Source organism: Phoca vitulina, unplaced genomic scaffold (genome assembly GCF_004348235.1).
Source record: "Phoca vitulina isolate PV1807 unplaced genomic scaffold, GSC_HSeal_1.0 scaffold46, whole genome shotgun sequence".
NCBI classification, from domain to species: Eukaryota; Metazoa; Chordata; class Mammalia; order Carnivora; family Phocidae; genus Phoca; species Phoca vitulina.
This window is the reverse complement of record NW_022589749.1, coordinates 12,387,468-12,408,995: the sequence shown is the minus strand read 5'-3', so window position 1 is coordinate 12,408,995 and position 21,528 is coordinate 12,387,468. Positions and strand designations below refer to the sequence as shown.

Genomic DNA, 21,528 nt, shown 5'->3' with positions numbered 1-21,528 from the left:
AGTTCTGTTCTGTCCAGACAAATCAACATTCCAGAGTTTGTTTTAAAAGCCTACCTATTGGGATGCCTGGGTGGCTCGGTTGGTTAAGCGGCTGCCTTGGGCTCAGGTCATGATCCCGGGGTTCTGAGCTCGAGTACCCCTTTGGGCTCCTTGCTCATTGGGGAGCCTGTTACTCCCCCTGCTTGTGCTCTCTCTCTCTCTCTCTCCAACAAATAAATAAATAAAATCTTTGAAGAAAAAAAGAAAAGTCATTCTTAAAAAAAAAAAAAAGCCTGCCTATCAATATCGGCAAATCATTGAACTTTTGCTTAAATCCCAGAGTTGAACAAAGAGAAATGGATTTAACCCGTCCATAATTTTTAGACATTTTAGTTCCCAATTTTCATTATTTTAAGCAAGGGAGAAAGGAATTATATTTGAACTGAAATATGCCCAATATGTGATTAAAACCTTAAGGTTAATATTTTAAAAAATAAAACAGCTAAATTAAAGGTCATACATTTGTGAGGCTCTTGATACATATTACAAAATGTCCTACAACAAGTGTGTATTAGTAAATCTCTCTAACGGTTTTTACTAATACATAGTTTGTACTAAATGCAGTCTTTCTTTCAACTTCAGGCTATTAGCTTTTTGTGCATATAATTTTATGTGTAATTAAAAACATTTTCCATATAAATGGTATATTTACTGTGTTTTGTGATTAGAAAGGTTGAATTTTATTTTTCAATTCTATTTTCTTCTTTGGTAAATTTTCTATCTGTATTCTTTCTTTTTTCTGTTGTTCATTTGGGAGGGTTCTTTATATATTAAAGACACCAACCAAGGGTTTATATTCTATACCAGATTTGAAAACACATAAAATTCCATATCTTCACAGATGTGATGTTTAACCATATGGATGTAATATTTCTTACAATGACTTTTCTCTCATTAAAAGTGTTCCAAGATTTGAAACACATGACATTCCATTCCAAAACTCAAGAGCAATATTTGAGAATGAGGGCCATCTGCATATGATCAGAGATGTTCTTATTTACATACAATCTTGTTGCTTGTGCAGGGTGAATGTATCATGTCTCAATGATAAGAAAAAAACAAGAGTAGACTCATAAAAGCAAAGCACTAGAAAAGGACTAAATCAGATTACCATCTTGCTTCCCCATGGAGCAACTCAGCATTCTTCATCCTGAAATGAGGGTATAAATCCTAGCAAGGCACACGCATTTCCATTCTCAGAACAGCTGCTACCACAAGAGCTAGAGCCTGGGGTACATTCTTTCACCAGGATTTGTCTGTGTGAGGACATTCAGGTCCTCTTGGCCTGTCTCTCCGTACATCCCTGTCCCTGCATTGGTTAGGATCGGACTCACCCTGTGATTTCACGAGGCCAGCTCCAACCGAAGCTCTATCCTAGTCCTTCCCCCAAAGGAGCCTGCAAAACCAGGGGTCACTGTATTACCAATTGCTATTATTTCATGTGCATTGGATTGTTTTTTGTTTTGTTTTGTTTTGTTTGGGATCTGCTTTTGTTTTGATGCAAATTGACATTGACAGGAAGGAGTTCTTTTAACAGGGGCCAATCCAGAGAGATGTTTACATACTACTTCTGTTTTACCCAAAATATCTTCACTCACCAGTTTACCTTCCAAGTACATACTTGGATCACTGAATTTTGGTCATCAGCCTTCCCACAGTTACTTCTTCGTTCCTTTGCTTGGGTTTTCATACATATTACTGACCAAGATATCTTCCCCTCGACCCACTGATATAATACACTCTACATAAAATAATACAGTATACCCCATCATGTAGTATCAGACAGACACGAATGCTTTTCAAGCACTTTAAACATATTTATCATTTATTAATGACTTAACCTCGAATATACCTCATCTTCACTAAAATAGATTTTCTTCCCGGTTGAGGCACCCAGCTTTGTAGGCTGCCCTTTCTCTGCCTTATCCTCCAGCAATGTCCAGCTCAAAGTGAGGGAGCTCACAGGTGTGAGGAATGTAGACCAGGCTCAGACACACAGTAACCGTCATATTCGGGCTTGATGTTCTTTATTATTTACTTCCACACCAAGCCCTTTCACGCTGTCACACCAATTCATTCAATCCTCTCTCCCTGGATCATTTTTGCTGTGTTCCTTGCCAGGCATCCTTCATGATCCAACCAGATCATCACCTCCAACGAGGAGCTCTTCCTGGACCTCAGCCTGTGTTAAGGACTCATGCACCAAGCCCCAGAGAAACTTTTATATAAGTCTATTGTATGCATCTAATTATTTAGTTTCTGTGTTCTTTTTTCACTTAAAATATAAGCCCCTTGTGGAAAGGGGACAGATCTCATTTATTCCCGAATACCCAGGGTCCATCACAGTCCATGGAATGTAATAAATGTTTGGTTTAAACTGCAGGGATGCATTAAGGCCATTTTTTAAAACTCTTACAGCTCTGATATTTTAATCTACCCATTGGGTAAATGGTCAAAGAAGGACTCATTATTTTTAATTTAAGGTGTGTGAAATGTCAGACTTGGGGCTCAAGCTCTAGTCACAGTCCGGTCAGTAAAAATTTCTTAGGATTTATGGAACCTGCTTAGCCCATGTGAACATAATTCATCACTACAAGCCCAGAGAGCTCCAACCCTCCGTCTGATTGCAAAGTCACGCCGCTGTGCACATGTAAAGACTAGTTTAGAGTCTGGTAACTAACATTCCTCTACAGGGCCTCTGGTTGCAGCACAGAAATTCCCTTTCTGGGTCACATTGACTGAAAACATAGACATTCCTGTATTTTTAGAGAGAGCTGGGGAAAAGCCTTGGGAAGCGGCATTCTAGAACAGTCTCGAACAGTCGGGGTGTTTAGCACCAGCCACCATGACACATTCTGGATCTCAGTAGCTTGACATTTTAAAGGTTTACTCCTTGTGCACATGCGACCTGGTTTTGGGGTCTGATTTCTGTCTTAGAGCTGCATCTCTGGAGCACGAACCCCAGTTTTCAAGTTGCTCTTCCCAGAAGTGACATAGGACACTTGCCCTTCCAGAACAAGTCACAAGCCCTGGGTAGGTTTCAGGAAAGCTAAGAAACTTAGGGAAGCACGCTGATACGTGTAGGGCTCTCCACGTGTTTGCCACAGGCCCCCGGATGTTTGAGATGTTAAGCAATGCCTCCTAACAGCTCATCTGAAATAAATCTTAGATTTGGAGAACTCCCTTTCCAGGCTTCCGGGCTCTAGAGTCTAGAATCTGGGAACTTCACTTTCCCTTCCCTGTACAGCAGACTCTGGCTTTCAGCACACACATTCTTGGACTTCAGGCTGTTATATTATGTTAATTATTTTTGGCAGAGTAAAACAGAAGGATGCTGTGTGACAGAAGAGCTTCAGACAAAGCTGGTGGTGGACCAACTTCATCCTCTCTATTAGCTGGTTCCAGGTCGGTGGCGGAGTCATTATTCTAATAAGCTTTTAATGACTGATCTCCCTGATATCTGGGGGGGAGCCCTCTGCCCACAGCCTTCCTTTCCTAGAAGACAAATCATTTTAGCCCCAGGCCTTCCTGCCCAGTCTCGTCCTCTGTCTTATTCTCCTCCCTCCTCACAGCTTTGTTTCTCCAGCTGTTTTGGTCATTGTTTGTCAAATAAGATGCATTCTGCCTTCAGGCAGCCCAATAGCTTAATGCCAATAGCTTTGCAGGGGCTTTGGGATGTTAATGACCCCTCCAGGGGGAACTCTAGGGCTGAATTCCCCACGTGGGGATGGATCAGAGATCCTTAGTGACCACAGGAAGCCTCCCTTCTTCCATGTGCTCCAGGCTCAAGGTGACGTGCCCCGACCACGGGTACTGAGGGCAGGTGTGCCCCAGGGGCCCCTTCACGGGGCCCCCACCCAGGTAACACTGTGGTGGTCTGTGCGAATGTCAAAGGACACACACCCCCTCTCAGTTCCCTGCTCTACATCATCTACTTTGGGGCCCTTTTTATATCCCAATGAGTTCATTTTCTGCTCCACATGAAGTCCATTAGACACACACACACACATATACACACACGTGTGATGTGTGCGAACAAACACACGGACGGAGGGCAGGGACATCATGTCTCTCCTTCGCCACTGTGTTTACCTGGCACCCCGCAAAGCGCCTGGCCCACAGAAGGAACTCAATAATCAGTCTGCTCATCAACGACAACCCCTATGAGAAGAGAAAAGTATTATTTTGGTACTGTTTTTTACAACGTCTTAGATAAGAATTTGAAATATTCATTAAGGAATGCTGATGAGGAAGTCAATGCCGTACTCCTAAGGTTACCCCATAAATGTGGAAACACCTTCGTGTGTCCTCCACTGGTAGCTCAAAGGGTCTTGTGTATGGGTCCCAAATTAGGATTTCCTGAGGTCTAGAGGCTACACAACCCTATCAGTGGAGGTGGTGTCTATAAGGTTGTTAAGAGTGTTTCCTTCAGAGTCCCATCTAATCTCTCTGCTTCTTGGTTTGCCCACACATAGAGTGGATATCACAATATACTTACCTGTGGAGGGTGAGGGCTGGATGTGCTAACTTGTGTGAAGCACTTAGAGGAACACCTAACACTCATCAGGGGCAACAGCAAACATCTGCTGTTATTATTATGATTATCGCTATGCTCTATGATCCAAACGTTTAAAAAGCTGCTGGACAGATCCTGGAGGCAAGTTCGAAGCAGAGTTCAGAGCTCTCAAACACTTCCCAAGTCCCACTAGACTTGAATCCAGAGCTTAACAATTCCAGGATGCTATTATGTTTGCCAATCAGGGGTAACTTAAAAGATTGTTTAAAAGCCCAACAGGATGGGGGCACCTGGGTGGCTCAGTCGGTTAAGTGGCTGCTTTCGGCTCAGGTCATGATCCCAGGGTGCTGGGATCGAGCCTCACGTCGGGCTCCCTGCTCAGTGGAGAGTCTGCTTCTCCCTCTCCCTCTGCCTGCCTCTTTGCCTGCTTGTGCTCTCTCTCTATCTCTCTGTCAAATAAATAAATAAAATATTTAAAAAAAAAAAAAAAAAAAGCCCAACAGGATGATGATAATAATATACAGTTGGATAGGAAAGGTTTAATTTTAAAATAGTGTGTTTACTTGCCTTCAAAAGCAAGGGAAACAAAGGAAAAAATGAACTTTTGGGACTAGAAGAGATAAAAAAAAAAAAAAAGCTTTTGCACAGCAAAGGAAACAGTTGACAAAACCAAAAGACATCCTATGGAATGGGAGAAGCTATTTGCAAATGTCTTATCAGATAAGGGGCATATCCAAAATCTATAAAGAACTTATCAAACTCAACACAGAGAAAACAAAAAATCCAGTCAAGAAATGGGCAGAAGACATGAACGAGACATTTCTCCAAGGAAGACCTACAAATGGCCAACAGACACATGAAAAAATGCTCAACATCACTCAGCATCAGGGAAATCAAAACCTCAATGAGATACCACCTCACACCAGTCAGAATGGCTAAAATTAACAAGTCAGGAAATGACAGATGTTGGCGAGGATGAGGAAAAAGGGGAACCCTCCTACACTGTTGGTGGGAATGCACGCTGGTGCAGCCACTCTGGAAAACAGTATGGAGGTTCCTCAAAAAGTTAAAAATAGAGCTACCCTACAGCCCAGCAATTGCACTCCTGGGTATTTACCCCAAAGATACAAACATAGTGATCCGAAGGGGTACGTGCACCCCAATGTTTATAGCAGCAATGTCCACAATAGCCAAACTATGGAAAGAGCCCAGATGTCCATCAACAGATGAATGGATAAAGAAGATGGGGTATATATACACAATGGAATATTACTCAGCCATCAAAAAAATGAAGTCTTACCATTTGCAAAGACATGGATAGAACTAGAGGGTATTATGCTAAGTGAAATAAGTCAATCAGAGAAAGACAAGTATCATATGATCTCACTGATAGGTGGAATTTGAGAAACAAAACAAAGGATCATAGGGGAAGGGAGGGAAAAATGAAACAAGAGGAAACCAGAGAGGGAGAAAACCGTAAGAGACTCTTGACCCTAGGAAACAAACTGAGGGTTTCTGGAGGGGAGGTGGGTGGGGGGATGGGGTCACTGGGTGATGGGCATTAAGGAGGGCATGTGACGTAATGAGCACTGGGTGTTATATGCAACTGATGAATCACTGACCTCTACCTCTGAAACTAATAATGCACTATATGTTAATTAATTGAATTTAAATTAAAAAAATAAGTAAGTAAGTAAAATAAGTATGTTTACTAGTATAGGAATATGTTCAGAATATACTGAGGTCATAAAGCAGGGATATAAGGACAGTTTTAAAGCACTAAAATAAAATGGGAGTTAATGTTTTAAATGCACACATATTTATATTGGCTTATATATGACTGATGTAAAAATGAGAAGTAAATAAAGTAAAGTAAGAGCAGTGGCTATGTCTGTTACTGGGATTTTTTTAAGTTTCAACTTTACACTTTACTATATTTCAAAAATATTTCTACAATGAACATGTGGATGCTTCTACTTAAAAAGAACTGAAATTAAACAAAAGCTCCATTAGTTGAGTCCATGTCTTGGAGAATGCAGAAAAGCAGTCAGTACTTGAACTCAACCTCCCACTTACCTGCTACGCTTTCAAGCCATGTTCAAACACTCCAAGGCTGACTGGCCACAGGGCGTGGTTTACTTTTTTTCCAGGGAAGCATACATAGTATTATCTTATTCAGAAACATTGTTTTCAATTTCATCTCAGAGCAAGATATCAGGACCAACGTATCAGCTGTCGCCATCATTTCTTGTTGATCAGTGAGCCGTCAGATGCAGAAGGAGCGCAGACAATTCCACAACTGCATGCTTTTCATGAGCGAGGCTTCGGTGTTAGCAGCCTCTGCCTCTTCTTGTTCTTCCTTCCTCAAATGCAGGAAGATGTCTGCTTGCAGAGCACACACACACACAAAGCACGCTTTCTGGTACTATTTCAAAGCTCCAGGACATGGGGGGGCTTATAGCACAGGTACCACTCATCTTGGGAGTGGCTGGGAACTCAGTGGATGTGAAGCCACACACCAGACCCACCAGCCCAGGTTGGGTATGAGCAGGACGACGGCACCTGAGACCCATGTGAGCACCATGGAAATGTGTTGTCTTGCAGAGGGAGAGGAACTGAGGCAGGAGAGACATCTAGCTTGGTGGACTCAGCAGCTCGGCAATGTCCACATAGAACCATGATTCTTCCTACCTTTTTGCTCTACGACCTGTCTGGACGGTTACAGCTGAGGTCCTGTTCCCCTTAAGGTGCTGAACAGAGCAGATGGAAGCTGCATGTTCTTTTGATCACAGAGAGATAAGGAAACAAACAAACCACTCCTAATCATGTAATCATAAAGTCAACGTGCCCACCACGTGATTGGGCCAACCTCGGTCATATGGATATTTCTGGAGCAACTAAGATTGCCCGGGGACTCCTCACCCTGATCTGCTTCTGCAGCCCTAGATCTGAGGGCCGGTTCAGCCCTACTGGGTCCCATGGCTGAGTGGAAAGAAGGGTACCCAAGCAAAATCAGAATCTACTAGAAATGGAAAAGGGGTTAGCATAGTGGTTTCCAAACCTGAAGCACACTGAGGCTTGGCTCCCCCCACCTGGAGATCCTGATGTTATTGGTACAGGGCGTCGCCTCTGTCTGTTTTTGGAACTAGGGAGATTTTAAAAATCTCTCTGGGTGATGCTAATGTGCAGAAAAGTTTGGAAACCACTGAGTTCATAGATTTGAGAATTGAAGGGATGAATGAACGGTCAGCTTATCTGACCTCCAAGCACCCTGTTCTCCCCGCTTCCGTGCCTCCCCCCGTGGAGTCGGTCCATGCATCAGGACCCCACATTCACCTGCCTGTCTGCTCACATCACTGCAGTTCCATCCGTGAAGAGCCAGGTTCCTTGTCGAGAAGGATGAAGGCAGTCTGAGCAAAGGGGAGATGTGGGAGGCTGCCCTGATGGTCTTGCTTGAAAGCAGTGGCCACGCGCCCCGATGTCATGGACCCTCAATAAGAAAACACAATTCTTACCGACCCTGAGTCTTCCTTGAAATTATTGGTATAATATCCCCGAGACTCTCCCACTCAGAAAGTGTGGAGTAGATTGCTCATGCTTATCGCCATTATGGAAGTATACAACTAAGATAAATTTTTTAATTAAATGCAAAACAAAACTACATGCAATTACAATTCAATTGAAGAACACTAATGCGATAATGATATTGGTTTCCCTGAAGCCCGTCTGCTGCTTGCAGGGTGATTATGGTAATGGCCAGCCTGAGCCGGGTCTGTGGCTCTGAGCACCACTGGTCCCAGAGCGCTGCCCACTGTCCTGCAATTTCTCACTAATTGAACCCAACGAAGTGAGTAGCCGTATGAGGTGGCAAGAGGTCACCAGAATATTTTCTGGCACAAAAATGTCATTTATGCCTCATTTTCAACTTCATCATGGTTTAATTCGTCTGAAGCAGTTAGAGAAATACTTCTTGGTAATGATTATAAGACCGAACACAGAGCCTTACGCTTGAAATCATGAGCCGGACGCAGGGGTGCGGTGGTCATCCCAGTGGTGGAGGATGGAGTCAGGTTTTGGTCCATCCTCAAAATGAAAACTCCCGAATAAAACAATTCTTATAGTGGATCTTTTAAACTGCAGTTTAGAATATACCACCTTAGACATGTCTTCCCAAAATAGAGGGGTTTTTCTACATGTGCCCTTCGAAAAGTCCTGCATGCTTTCCCAAGTGCCCTATAGAATTAATGCTTGTCGTGTTCGTCTTCATGGACTTAACATTCCCATAAAGACAAACACTGGGCCCTATTGCCGGGTGGTTGGGAATGTGAGCCCCACACCTGACATGCCTTGAATCCTATCCCAGCTCAGCTACCTGCTCTCCGTATGACCTTTGCCAGGGGACTCAGCCTAGCTGAGCCTCACGGTCCTCCAGTGCAAAATGGTGGTAATAAGAGGATGTACCCTACAGCATCGTGGAGAGATTAAATAAGATAAATCAAGCAGAGCACTTATCCCAGAGCCCGGTAGGTAGTGTTTGGTCTGTGCATATTAGCGATTGTGAAGCATCATTTTGCATCCCCCCTGCTTCTAAGCATTATCATTATATTAGTTTTCTGATTGCTGCATAGCAAATTCCCACTATGGAGCAGTGAAATTTGGTGTTAAAAATAACACCTATTCATTCTCACAGAGTGCTGTAGGTCAGAAGACCGAGTAGGCTCGATTGGGGTCCAGGCTCAGGGAAGCAGAAGGCCACCATCGAGGTGTTGGTCGGCTGGGCTCTTTTCTCCAGGCTCTGTGTTAGAATCTTCTTCCAATCACCTTTGCTTCTTGGCCAAAATCATAGCCTTGTGGTGGTAAGACTGCAGTCCCTGTTTCTCAGTGAGTTGTCAGCCAGGGGCCCTATCCACCTTCCAGCGAGCACCAGTGTGTCCAGCCCCCTCATGCTTGCTGTCCCTGACTTCTTCTTCCACTACCTCTCTTCCAGAGGCAGAGAAAACTCTGCTTCTAAAAGGCCCGTGTGCTTAGATTAGACCACCGAGGAAAACTCCCTTTTGCCATATAAGATGCAACACCTGCAGGAGTGATAATGCTATAGGAAAGACATGAGGGTTCCAAGCCGACAGCCAAGAAAGAATTCTTGAGATGTCTTTGGTGCAAAAGGGTGGTTTTATTCAAGCACGGGGACAGGACCTGTGGGCAGAAAGCTGAGCTGGGGTCATGAGGAGTGGCCCATTATATACTTTCAAGCTGGGAAGGGGTTAGGGATAGTCTAAGTCTCTAGCAATTTTGGAAGCAAGGTTTCTAGGGCCTTGAGGGGGCTAGCTATTGTTGGGAAAGGTAATTTATTACTGTCTAATAAAACCTTAGTCATGAGACCCTTGATGTATATCGGTGGGCCATATGCTTGGGGGATGATTGCCAACACGTACCTTGAGGGGGTAGAGATAAAGGAAGTTTCCAAAGCAATTTTTACATGTTAAAGTAGACTTACAGGATCCTTGGATTTGGGCTAAGATTGCCTTTTGCCCTCAGCAAAGTATCAACATCAAGGCAGCTGAGTCCCTAGAGGAAGGTCACTCTGCCTGTCTCAAGGACTCGTCAGTGGGCTGTAGGTAGGAAGGAAATTTAATTTTTTCTTTTCCTTTGTTTCCCACATCAATATCTCCCTAAATGATTTCACCCACGCTCCGAGGGGAGGGGGATGTACAAGGGCGAGGGGCGCTGGGGTCATCCTTACCACTCCACCTGCCACCACCCCCAGCACCATTGTCACAGCACAGCCAGGTAATGATGCTGTCACATGTTACTGCCGTGTAACGAGTTTCCCCAGCACCAAGTCTGTGCCAGGAACTGTTCTAAGCACTTAATATAGATTAAAAATGTTTAACCCTCATAACAGTGTAAGGAGGAAGATATTATCCCCATTTTATGTGTAAGAAAAATGAGGTACAGAGAGGTGAAGGGCTTGCCCAAGACCCAAGATCACGTCTACAGTCTTGCATTTGTGACTATCCTACCCAGGCTTGCTGAATTAATACGGTGACTCACTCACACTTTGGTTGGCACACCTACAGTGGTGGTGATGTTCAGAGTCCCACAGCAATTAGAAAGTCCCACCACAAAATGTCTGCACATGGCAGGTTTGTTGCCCTTGGCAACTTTCTTCCCATAGAAAACACTTGCACCAAGGAGCTCACTGAGAGCCGGATATAGGATTGTAGATCGTGATGTGAAACACGTATCACAAAACACTTGTTTGTGGAATGATGGAGAGCTGGCTTCCTTTCTAACTCTGAAAGCATTACAGACCATGAGCCCGCCCATCTCGAATTCGCCTCCAGAGGAAATAGGCTTCCCTTGGTGACATCGTTACAGAAGAGGGAATTGCTCATTAAGAACAGGGGGAGATGACCCATGAGAGACTGTGGAGTCCGAGAAACAAACTGAAGGTTCTAGAGGGGAGGGGGGTGGGGGGAGGGGTTAGCCTGGTGATGGGTATTAAGGAGGGCACGTACTGCATGGAGCACTGGGTGTTATACGAAAACAATGGATCGTGGAACACTACATCAAAAACTAATGATGTATTGTATGGTGACTAACATAACATAATAAAATAAAATTCAAAAATATATATACATATAAAAAAACAAAAACAAAACAAAAAAGAACAGCTAAGTTGACTTATCCCACTAATCCTTGTGTTAGTGGAAAAAAAAAAGAAAAATATGGATGTACTTTTCTTAATAATAAACAGTTGAACTGAGTAAAAAATAAATAAAATTTAAAAAGTATAGAAGTGCACATAACGTGTTAATATAATGAGAACTGATATTGTGTCTGGTTTAACCCACTGGGAGGCTTGGGGATATAAATTAAATCTGCAGTAAATGATAATATTGATAAATGACAATATCCTTACCGAAAGCTAGTATTGTAATAGTTAATGATTAAAATTTACCAGTGAAGGTTTTGGCCAGGAGAACACACACACACACACACATACACCCCAACCCATAAGACGCCTTCTTATCCTTTTAAACACTCAATACCTTCCACCAAAAGAGCTCTTTTTCTCACGTCCACTGCCATGGTTTAATTGTACCTGTTCTTAAACCTCTTATAAATAGAATAACACAGAGTCTGAGATTCTGGTCTTCAGACTGGCTTCTTTGGTTCAACATTATTTCTGTGAGATTCAAGCTGCTGTCTGTGTAGTGATCATTCTTTCTTTTTTCCTTTTTAATTTCAGCATAATATTCTATTGTATAAATATGCCACAATATTTTTATCCATTCGGTTGTTAATTATCATTTAGATTATTTCTGGATTTTAGATATTATGAGAAAAGTGACTATAAGCATTTTCATACACCTGCTTTTTTTTTTTTAAGATTTTATTTTAAGTAATCTCTACCCCCAATGTGGGGCTCAAACTCACAACCCTGAGACGAGAGTCACACGCTCCACTGAGCCGGCGAGGCACCCCTTTACTCCTGTTTTGATGGACATATGAACTCGTTCCCTCAGGTAGATAACGAGGAATTGTCATTTCTGGGTGATAATTGCAGGCAGCTCTCTAGCATTAGCTAATGGGGCCACACAGTTACCTAGTTAATAGTGTCATACAGTTAATTCATTACTAGTGCCCCATAGTTAACCAGTTAAGGAGGCCACACAGTTCATTAGTTAATAGTGCCACACAGTTTTCCAAAGTCGTGAAGCCTCAACCATGGACCCCAGCTCACATCAGAGTGTTTGTCACTGAGCTCACGCTCCCAACTTTGAATTGCAGGGACCATGACACCTGGCCTACTATCGCCCCTCTCAGCTCCTCACCGTCCTCGCTCACTGCCTCGCTCACGGCCCGGACTCCGTCCATCTCCGACGGGGCTCCAAGGGGGAGACGGTCCCACCCACCCTCCCGGCTTCCTCTCACTGAGAATCCTGGCCGCCGGGCTGCAGAAATCCACCCTTTCCCCATCCCTTCACACTCTGAACTTGTCCCCCACTGCTGCATCGCCCCGATGGCCACGGTCTCTTCCTCGGCTTTGCTTCAGAGAACTCAGTCCAAACAAATCTGAGTAAAGGAAGCAGCCAAGAAACCAGCACGTCCCTAGTTTCAAATATTCAGTTCTGGCCGTTTCTCCACCTTGACAATTTTCTTCATGAGAGCCCAAAAGGCCCTTAGTTGGATCATTCCGAGTCTACTGCGCTGGGAAGACTCCCAGCCCCGGGCGGGGGGGCGAGGGGGAGGTTGCACTGGTCAGTGGCCACGGCAGGTGCTGCAGCCTCCCGGGTCAGGTGCAAAGCAGGCGGCCTGGTGCAGCAGAGCCAAGCTCACTGCCGGTGCTGAGACCGTGCCCTCAGTTTGCTCCGAGACAGTCAAGTTCAGGACCCACCGGGCCTTTCTCTCAGAGATCGATCTGAACACTTCCATAGGAACATGGATGGGCACACAGCGTGAGTGTGAGATGCACGTCACCGGAAAGGAAAAGCACACGGTCCAGGAGCTCCTAACTGTCTTTGTGCCTAATGCCCCAACCAGGAAAGGGGTGCTCGGTTTTGCAGAGGCTGATGCATGCTCGCACATGTTAACAGGAACTCAGGCAGAAAGAACAGAAAACTGAGCTGACAGTGGTTTCGTACAGCCATTTGATCTCAAACCGAACATCTCTAATTGGATATATTAGTTTTCTATGCTGCTACGATAAGGTACATTTAGTGGCTGGAAGCAACACAAAGGTATTATCTTACCGTTCTGGGGGGCAGAAGTCTGAAATGGGCCTCATGGGGCTCCAACCAGTCTGCAGGGATGCATCCCTCTCTGGAGGACCTAGTGGAAAATCCCATTCTTTGCATTTTCCAGCTTCTAGAGGCTGCCTGGATACCTTGGCTCTTGGACCCTTCCTCCGTCTCCAAAGCCAGCAATGGCCAGTCTAGTCTTTCTCACATTGCACCACTGTGACAATGACTCCCCGGCCTGCCTTTTCCCCATTTAAGGACCTTTTGGCGACACTGGACCCACCCTGTTCATGCAGGATAGTCTTGCCTTTATTCTCGCTCGCCAGGCACACGGTGTGCCAGGGTCCCAGGCTCTGGGAATGAGGACAGGCGTCCCCTCGCTGTTCTGCCCACCGTAGTGGGCGCTCTCAAGGTTGATCTGGAAGAAGGTGGCACGCAGTTCTCCCGTCTCAGTCTGCATTCCTGGCACATCACCTGTTTTCCAAGGACTAGCCACCCCCCCGCCACGACCACAACATGGCTGTTGCAGACCCAAGTGTCAAGTCCTTCAGAGCAGCAGGAAGGAATATGAGGACAGCAAAAAAAATCTTTACCTTGTGGATGATTTTCTGTTTTTTTTTTTTTTTTTTTTTTAAGTTTATTTATTTATTTAAGCAAGTTCGACACCCAACCTGAGGCTCAAATTCACCACCCGGAGATCGAGAGCCCAATGCTCCTCCCACCCAGCCAGCCAGAACCCCTGGTTTTCTATTTATTAAGGAGGTAAATATTTCCCAGCTCCCCAGGCACACCCCCTTCTGTCTCATTGGCCATGAGTGGGTCACGTGCTCGTGTCTAGACCAATCACAGACAAAGGAGCTCCAGGTGGGCGCCAGGGGCTCAGACTAGACTTCATTCATTTCCCTGGGGTGGGTTGGTGTGGCCAGAGCAGGTCAGGTCCCCGCAGCTAAAAGACGGGACGGGGCAGCAGCTGAAGAGGCAGGAAACAGAGACAGCAGCAGCAGGCGAACAGAGGTGAGGACTTTTCAGCACTAGTGGGAGAGAGGGAGATGTAGGAACATCTCTCCCATTTCTTTGGCTTTGTTGTATTTTTTATTGCATCTTTTTAAAAAATAAGTATCAATTCCATTCAAAATTGACCTTGCTCTCAAGGAGAAAGAAGTTAGGAAGAACTACTTTTTAATTTTTTTTGAAACTGTACCCTATTTTCCCCAGAGGTTGATCTTCATTTTATCCAACCAGAAGGACTGAGCTCTTTGTCTCCATTAGCGGTGACCTCCCAAAGGCACATGGATTCATTAGAAGCAGAGGTAGTTTTTGAAGAGTTGAATGATAGGAATAGATTTGGTAAATTTTGATTCCAAAGTGCAGAGATAGAATTCTTTCAAGGTCAGCTAGGAAATCTGAGATCCTTCAAAGTGGTTGAGGAGAAAATCACTCTACATTAAAAATTCTTATTTCTCAGTCTCCTCTTTTGAGTGTTCTGTGTCTTCTTAAATCTGATCTCTTATTGACAAGTCTTGTTTCAGTCATTAAAGAAGTTTCAGGCAGGGCGCCTGGGTGGCTCAGTCATTAAGCCTCTGCCTTTGGCTCATGTCATGATCTCGGGGTCCTGGGATTGAGCCCCACATTGGGCTCCCTGCTCTGCAGGAAGCCTGCTTCTCCTTCTCCCACGCCCCCTGCTTGTGTGCCTCTCTCGCCGTGTGTCTCTCTGTCAAATAAATAAATAAAATCTTTAAAAAAAAAAAAAGAAGTTTCAGGCATTCATTTCAAACTGGTAAAACAATCGCAATGATAAATTTGGCAATTTAACAACCATATACTAAAAAACAGAAGTACAAATGTATGTGTGGTGGCAGTAATAACATTGTAAACACAACATTGTGTATCATGCATGCGCACCGCAAAGTGACACGCCCTGTAATTCGTTCCGTGTGGATGTTAATCAAGTCCCTATGAATTCATCCTGGGCAGATTTATGGCTGACTCTGACTAGGTTCATCAGTAAATGGCCATCATACTCATTCATGCATTTCTGCCACAAACATGCCCTGAATCATGGAGGCACTCAGCAATGATTCATGCATTCAGGGCTTTTAAGGAAAAAAAATGTGTCTCTGTGAGTCATGAGTCTGAGCGAGGATGAATATAAATTAACATGGAATAATCACAGCAGTGAAGAGCATCATTTTTCCATCAGACTGAATTACAATAATAAACAGGCAGGTAAGAGAATATGTTCCTGCAAGAAGACTGGCCCACAGTCTCATTTTCAGACTAATAATGTTTGCCTTTTAAAATCATCATTCCGGTTTTCTTGTGAATACACTGAATTACATGAAATGCAATCATTTTAGAATAATCAGAACATGCAGGTTATTTTAAAAAGAAATAAAATTTAAAGTCACCAATATCCTACCAGCAAAGAGGCTAAAACAGAAGATGTTTGGTAATTTTTCTCAAACAAATATAAAAATAAATATAGAGCATTATATTTAGCATTATATTTTTTTCCAATAACAATAACTTATATTTCTAAGTAAATTCAATTTCAAATAACATATCCAAGATCCAGAAACATGAGATCTCAACCCAAATATAACATAGAAAAGCCACAAGTCAGACAATTTTCTCTGATGGAGGGTACACATTCCCAAAGCTTGCCTCTCTGTGAAGACCTGTTTTTACCTTCTGTGTCTGAGCTCAGCCACATCCCAATAGAAGCAGTATTAAGCTTGTACCTCTTTGTGGTGCTGTTTCTCTCTGACACGGCTTTACAAACCACTTTAAAATCTTCCATAAGCCAAACCTATACCTTCTAAATATGTCTCCTCCATTGGGATCAATAATCCATTAGCCCATGGAACGGCTAGCATCTTTAAATCTGGACAGTGCATTGCCATTTTAAGGCTGGATGCATTCTGATTCCCACCAATGGCCGATCTGGGATGGCCTCGTGCTGATTAGATGGGCATGGGGGCTGGCGGGCTGGCGTTAGGGGGCATCAGTGAAATCTTAAACAACTGAGAATATAAAGCAACCCCTTCCCCCCACCAAAAAAAGAAATTGCCTTGTAGACACTTAAACCTCTCTCCTTCTCTTTTGGGGGTGGGGGGACAAGGGTCTTGGGTAAGGAGTTGGCTGTAATTTTTATCAGTTGAATTATGAGCTTTTTGTCTATGGTATTTACCCCTTTCTTGCATCCACCCTGCCTTTAAATTCTGATAGTTTTAAGCAAACCTGATTACGTATGGGTATTTATAAAGTTTAACTTTCCTTTGTGCGACTTCTCTTTTGTCTTTATTATAAGAATCTAAAATGTGAAATGTAAACTGTATTATAAATATTTTAAATTTTCTAAATTAATCTGTGCATTGGGCGAATCATGATTTTATATTGTAGGCTTGCGTGATTTCCTTCTTCCAGGACACAAGTTACCAGAATTCTTCCTCCTGAAACATGGAGACAAAATGTAAGGCTTCTAGAGAGAAGGAGAGGCAAGAGGCTACCACACCTAATGACTTGAGGCCACTAATCATACTAAAAATGTAAGGAATCCGGTGTTTCAGTAAACATGTGTTCTCTCCTCACAGGTTCTCCCTCTTCCAATGATCCAGGTGCATCCACACCTTTTCAACAGATGGATGTTTGTAGACGTTACAAAAACAGAGGACTGGGCTGAGTAGCTTTGCCTGTGGTCCCATGGGGGTCAAGGACCTGTTTCCCCTCCTCTGAGCAACGCAATATTCTGCACCTGAATCTTCCACAGGTTTCAAGGTAGAGCATGAATTCGCACACACTACCACCACCAACACCACCATCACCACCACCCGCCCCTTTTCTTCAAGCCTCCCCATGGCACGCGCTGGGCTCTCAGGCCTTCCAAAATAGCACCTACTCGGCTGCAAACACCTCTCCCCACATAGGGAGCTGCTCTCCCTTTACCGCCCATAAAATCCGGGGACGTCACACTGTTCCTCAACCCTTGGAGTCTCTGAGCGTGCGCCAGGCTCTGGATCTGAGACCGGACTATTGCTGATGGCGCCATGACCTCGGGCATGTCCCCAATCCTTTCTTGGACTCAGTTTCTTCACCTCTAAATTCTGGAACACACGGCGGGCAATATTTCACGTTCCAGTGGGAAATCATCTATACTAGTAATTTCAGGAAGGCAATCACGATAGAAAACCAACCGGTAAGGTGAGTGTTATAACAATATATGTGTCAACTTGACCCAAATTCAACATTATTCTGGGTGTGTCTGTAAGGGGGTTACCTATGAGATTAACATTTGAATGGGCGGACTCAGATGACCCTCCCCAATGTGGGTGGCATGGTCCAGTCTGTTGAGGGACTAATAGATCAAAAGGCCCCAGGAAGGGAGGATCAGCCCCATCCTGCCTGCTTGGTTCAGCCCGGACATCTGTCTCCTGCTCTTGGACTGGGATTCACACCATCAGCCTCCCTGGTTCTCATACCTTCAGACTCAGACTGAATTATACCAGGGTTCTCCTGGGTCTCCAGCTTGCAGATCATGGGACTTCTCAGCCTCCCTAACCACAGAGCCAATTCTTCCTAATTAATATGTGTGTTGGGGGGGGCTTGTTTTGGGGTGTGTTTCTCTAGAGAACTCTAATACAAATAGGAAGAATTGAACTTCCATAATGTGTACCAGGAGGAAATAAAAATGTATAATATCCACATTGATTTATGTGTATAAAAATAAATATGCAGACACAGATGCCTAGTTTGTTGTAAGTTCTGAGACCATTGCTCATTCATTCCTTCTGCAATTTATTGGATATACCAATTGGTTTTTCCTGCATAACAAACTATCCGCAACCAAAGTAGCTTTAAAGAGAACTACAGTCATCCCTCCTTATCCTTACGTTCTAAGACTCCCCCCCCCCCCCAGTCAATACCTGAAAGGGTGAATAGTGCCAAATCCTATATATACTGTTTTTACCTATGCATACACACCTGTGATAAAGTTGAATTTATAAATTATGCCCAGTAAGAGATCAATAACAATAATAATACAGTAGAACAATTATAACAATATACTGTAATAAAAGTTATAGGAACGTCGTCTCTTTCTCTCCCAAAATCTTATTGTACTGCACTGCCCCTTCTTCTTGGGATGACGTGGGGTGATACGTGCCCTCGTGATGATGGAGTGAGGTGCATGATGTAGGTGTTGTGACGTTGCATCGGGCTGCTATTCACCTTATGGTGATAAGGTGGTGATAAGAGGTGATAAAGCGGTGATAAGAGAATCGTCCGCTTCCCAACTGCACTTAGCCTCAGATAAGGGGGCCCCACTGTATTTGTTTACTCCTGATTCTCTAGGTTGGAGATGTGGTCTGCCCTCAACTGAAATGGGCTTCCCGTGCACGGGTAGTCACCAGGGTCAGGGGGCTGCACGATGCCTCTGGCAGCAGGTGCTCGCTCCCAGCAGAGGGGATGGAGGCCACAGGCCACGAGTTGCTCATCTTGCAGAGCCTAGCCCAGGCTTTTCCAAGGGCGACAGTCACAGGACTTGCAGAGCAAGAGGGGATAAGTTTCAAAGACGAGTACTTCTCAATCCTCTGTTTAAGTGATATTTACTAACAATTCATCGACCAGAGGAATCCCCAAGGCCACGTCCAGATACAGGATGTGAAGAAAGAGACCCCACTTTTGTTGGGAGCCCCGGAAAAGTCATTTGCAAAGGAGTGTGAATAAGGGAAGGTAACATTAATGGCCACTTTTGCAACCTACTTCAGCGGATCCCTACTCCGTGTTCAGCACTGCGTGATTTGATGATAGATGAGTCCAGCCCCCAAAGTGGAAGAAGAAGGAAAAAGAAAAAACAAAAAGGACAAAGTGACCCCAGCCCCCACATCCTAGAGAGGCAGAGCTTAAATAAATAAGTATGGAGTGTAGGAAGAAGAGCTACAAAAGCCACTATGGCCCTGGGACAGAAGACTGGACCCCCATCCAGGGTCCTCAGAGGCGTGTGGGGAAGTGGGGCTGACGTGACCTGTCTAGGTGCTGGTGCCCACAGCGGGGCGCTTCCCAAGCCTCAGAGTAGACAGAGCCAGCTCAGGGACGCCGAGCTGCTTCTGGGGTCTCTGGAGGGCTTGCTCTCTGGGAGGACTGGTCAAGGTGGAGAGCAGGCGGCTTCTCCCGGTGCAAAGCAGGTAAGAGCAGCCTTCTGCTTTGGGGCGGGCTCCAGCTGTGAAGCCAGGAGCTTACTTTCTCGAGGTGGCAAAGCAGGTGGGAGCCTCTCCACACTGACTCCCCGAGCGTATTCATTACTTTGCAGGTGGCATGCAGGTCGTGAGCAAATGGCATGCCTAAGCTTTACAGAACAAGATTATTCATTTTGGTTGCTACTGTTTATTTTCTTAAAAAGAAAGTTCTTGGGGTGAACACTGCCCTTATATATAGGTTGCATGTTTCCAGGCACAGAGTCTGGAGCCTGGCCAGGGCCTGAGGCAGCCGGCACTTGATCCCATGGGTGAACCCAGCATATCACCCCCCCGCTTCCTTCTGCCCCCCACGCACACAGCCATGTGCATGGGGTCTGGGTGTCCCCCTCTCCCTCTCCTCAGCCGACAGGATTCTGAAAAGCATCTTAAATCAAATGATATATGGAAACACCAAGAAAGCAAAGGCCCTGAAATAAGCTTATAATTAGGATGGTGAAATAATTTATTGCCTCCACCGGGATGTTTCCAGGAGTGGGAAAAAGGTGCTATAAATAATAAGCTGGGACAATAGGCATAAATAGGGCTGCATCACATCTGGTTGACAGGTGAGCAATTCAGTTACCTAGTTACCAAGACTTTTATGAACAAGAATGATTTCAGGCCTGTTTAAATAGTGTTATATTACTCTAGATATTATCTCTTATTTAAAAAAAATCATTTATCTGAATTGAGGGAGCAACAACTAATACTATGGAAAACAAATAAAATTTTGCATTCATACACAAAATAAAAAGTACCGTGAATCACAGAGGAGCACGGACTTATTTGTAGAAAACACATTGTCCTTCCCACATTGTCTGGTCATTTAAGAAAGTGGAGTTGACGGCAGAATCGCACGGAGGCCTGGGCTCAGAATGCTCCTTGTGTTCTGTTGTGCATCGTCCTTCTCGATAATTGGGCTGCGTGGTACTTAGCGAGTTCCCTAAACTGCCCTGCTTTGGAGTTGAAGAATAGGGCTCATTGGTCACCAGGTTGACAGTGTGTGGAAATGATTGGAGGCTAGTGAATAAATACAGTGACTGAGGGGGTCACGCACTTCTGGGTCTCCACTGTCCTGGTGGCATGGCGCTCTTATCTATGAACGGTGAGTCGCTCAACTTTTTTAAAGAGGGTGAGCAAAAGCGATTTCTGGAATGGCGAAGCTTGCCGTCTTCCCAGGTGGTGAGTTGCCCGTGTGTCCAGCTGGATGAGCAATGAAAAAAAGTCACACGTTGGCTGCAAACAAGTCTCTGAAGCTCTTTTGAGAGCTGTGGAGATTGATGCCTTAAAATCGGCATTTTGGGAATTTGAAAAGATAATGAGCTCCCTGGGATTTCTCATAGGATTTGAGAATTTGGAGTGACTGGAGCTCTCCCCTACAATCCCACATGTATGGAAATATGTAGAGGAGGTGAAGAGGCTCGCGTAGAAGGTTGACCAGTGACCTTGCTTGGTGAGTTAACGGAGATCTAGATCAGTGCGTCCTTCGTAAATGGAATCCCCCAACCATTTCTAGCCCAGCAATGGGTATCTGGCTACAGGGCCAAAAATTCAGCATGGATGTAGCTGTGAATATCCAAAACACCATTTATTTTCAGGGAAAAAGGTGGCACATTTGAACACTTAGGCCTTGTCTCTTGGCTCTTATGGGGAAAAAAAAAGAATTTCTCAGCCAACTACTGAAATTCAAAAGATCAATATAAACAGAATCAAACCCAAATTTGGGATAATTCAAATAGTTCGTAATCCCTCTATCACTGTGGCTCTGTAGGGTATTCCGTTCTCAAGCCAGAAGATTCATTAAGGCAAAGACTCGGGGAATTAGTATTTTCCTTTAATTAGGATTTTTCATGGATTAAATTACTGATTTCTTCCAGGAGTTTTTAACCTTTTGGTTCCAGATTTCAGATAATCAGCTTCTGCTAAATGACATGTTTCAGGTAAGTTTTGCCCCCATAACTATTTTGTCTCCCCTTATAAGTTACTCTCGTGTGTA

At 44.3% G+C, this 21,528-nt stretch overlaps 1 long non-coding RNA gene across 2 annotated transcripts in view; it reads right to left on the bottom strand.

The window, feature by feature from the left end:
* Positions 1-255: 255 nt before the first annotated feature.
* The window catches only part of LOC116649092, a 134,896-nt gene continuing 113,623 nt past the window's right edge, over positions 256-21,528 (bottom strand). Inside the window, exons 6-8 of one of the 2 annotated variants that reach the window (XR_004302617.1) lie at positions 7,892-8,045; positions 6,632-6,937; positions 256-4,200 (exon numbers count right to left, since the gene is read on the bottom strand). This is a non-coding gene — a long non-coding RNA (uncharacterized LOC116649092). Of the gene's footprint in view, positions 4,201-6,631; positions 8,046-21,528 lie in introns of both variants that reach the window. The other variant, XR_004302616.1, reaches the window with a different exon arrangement.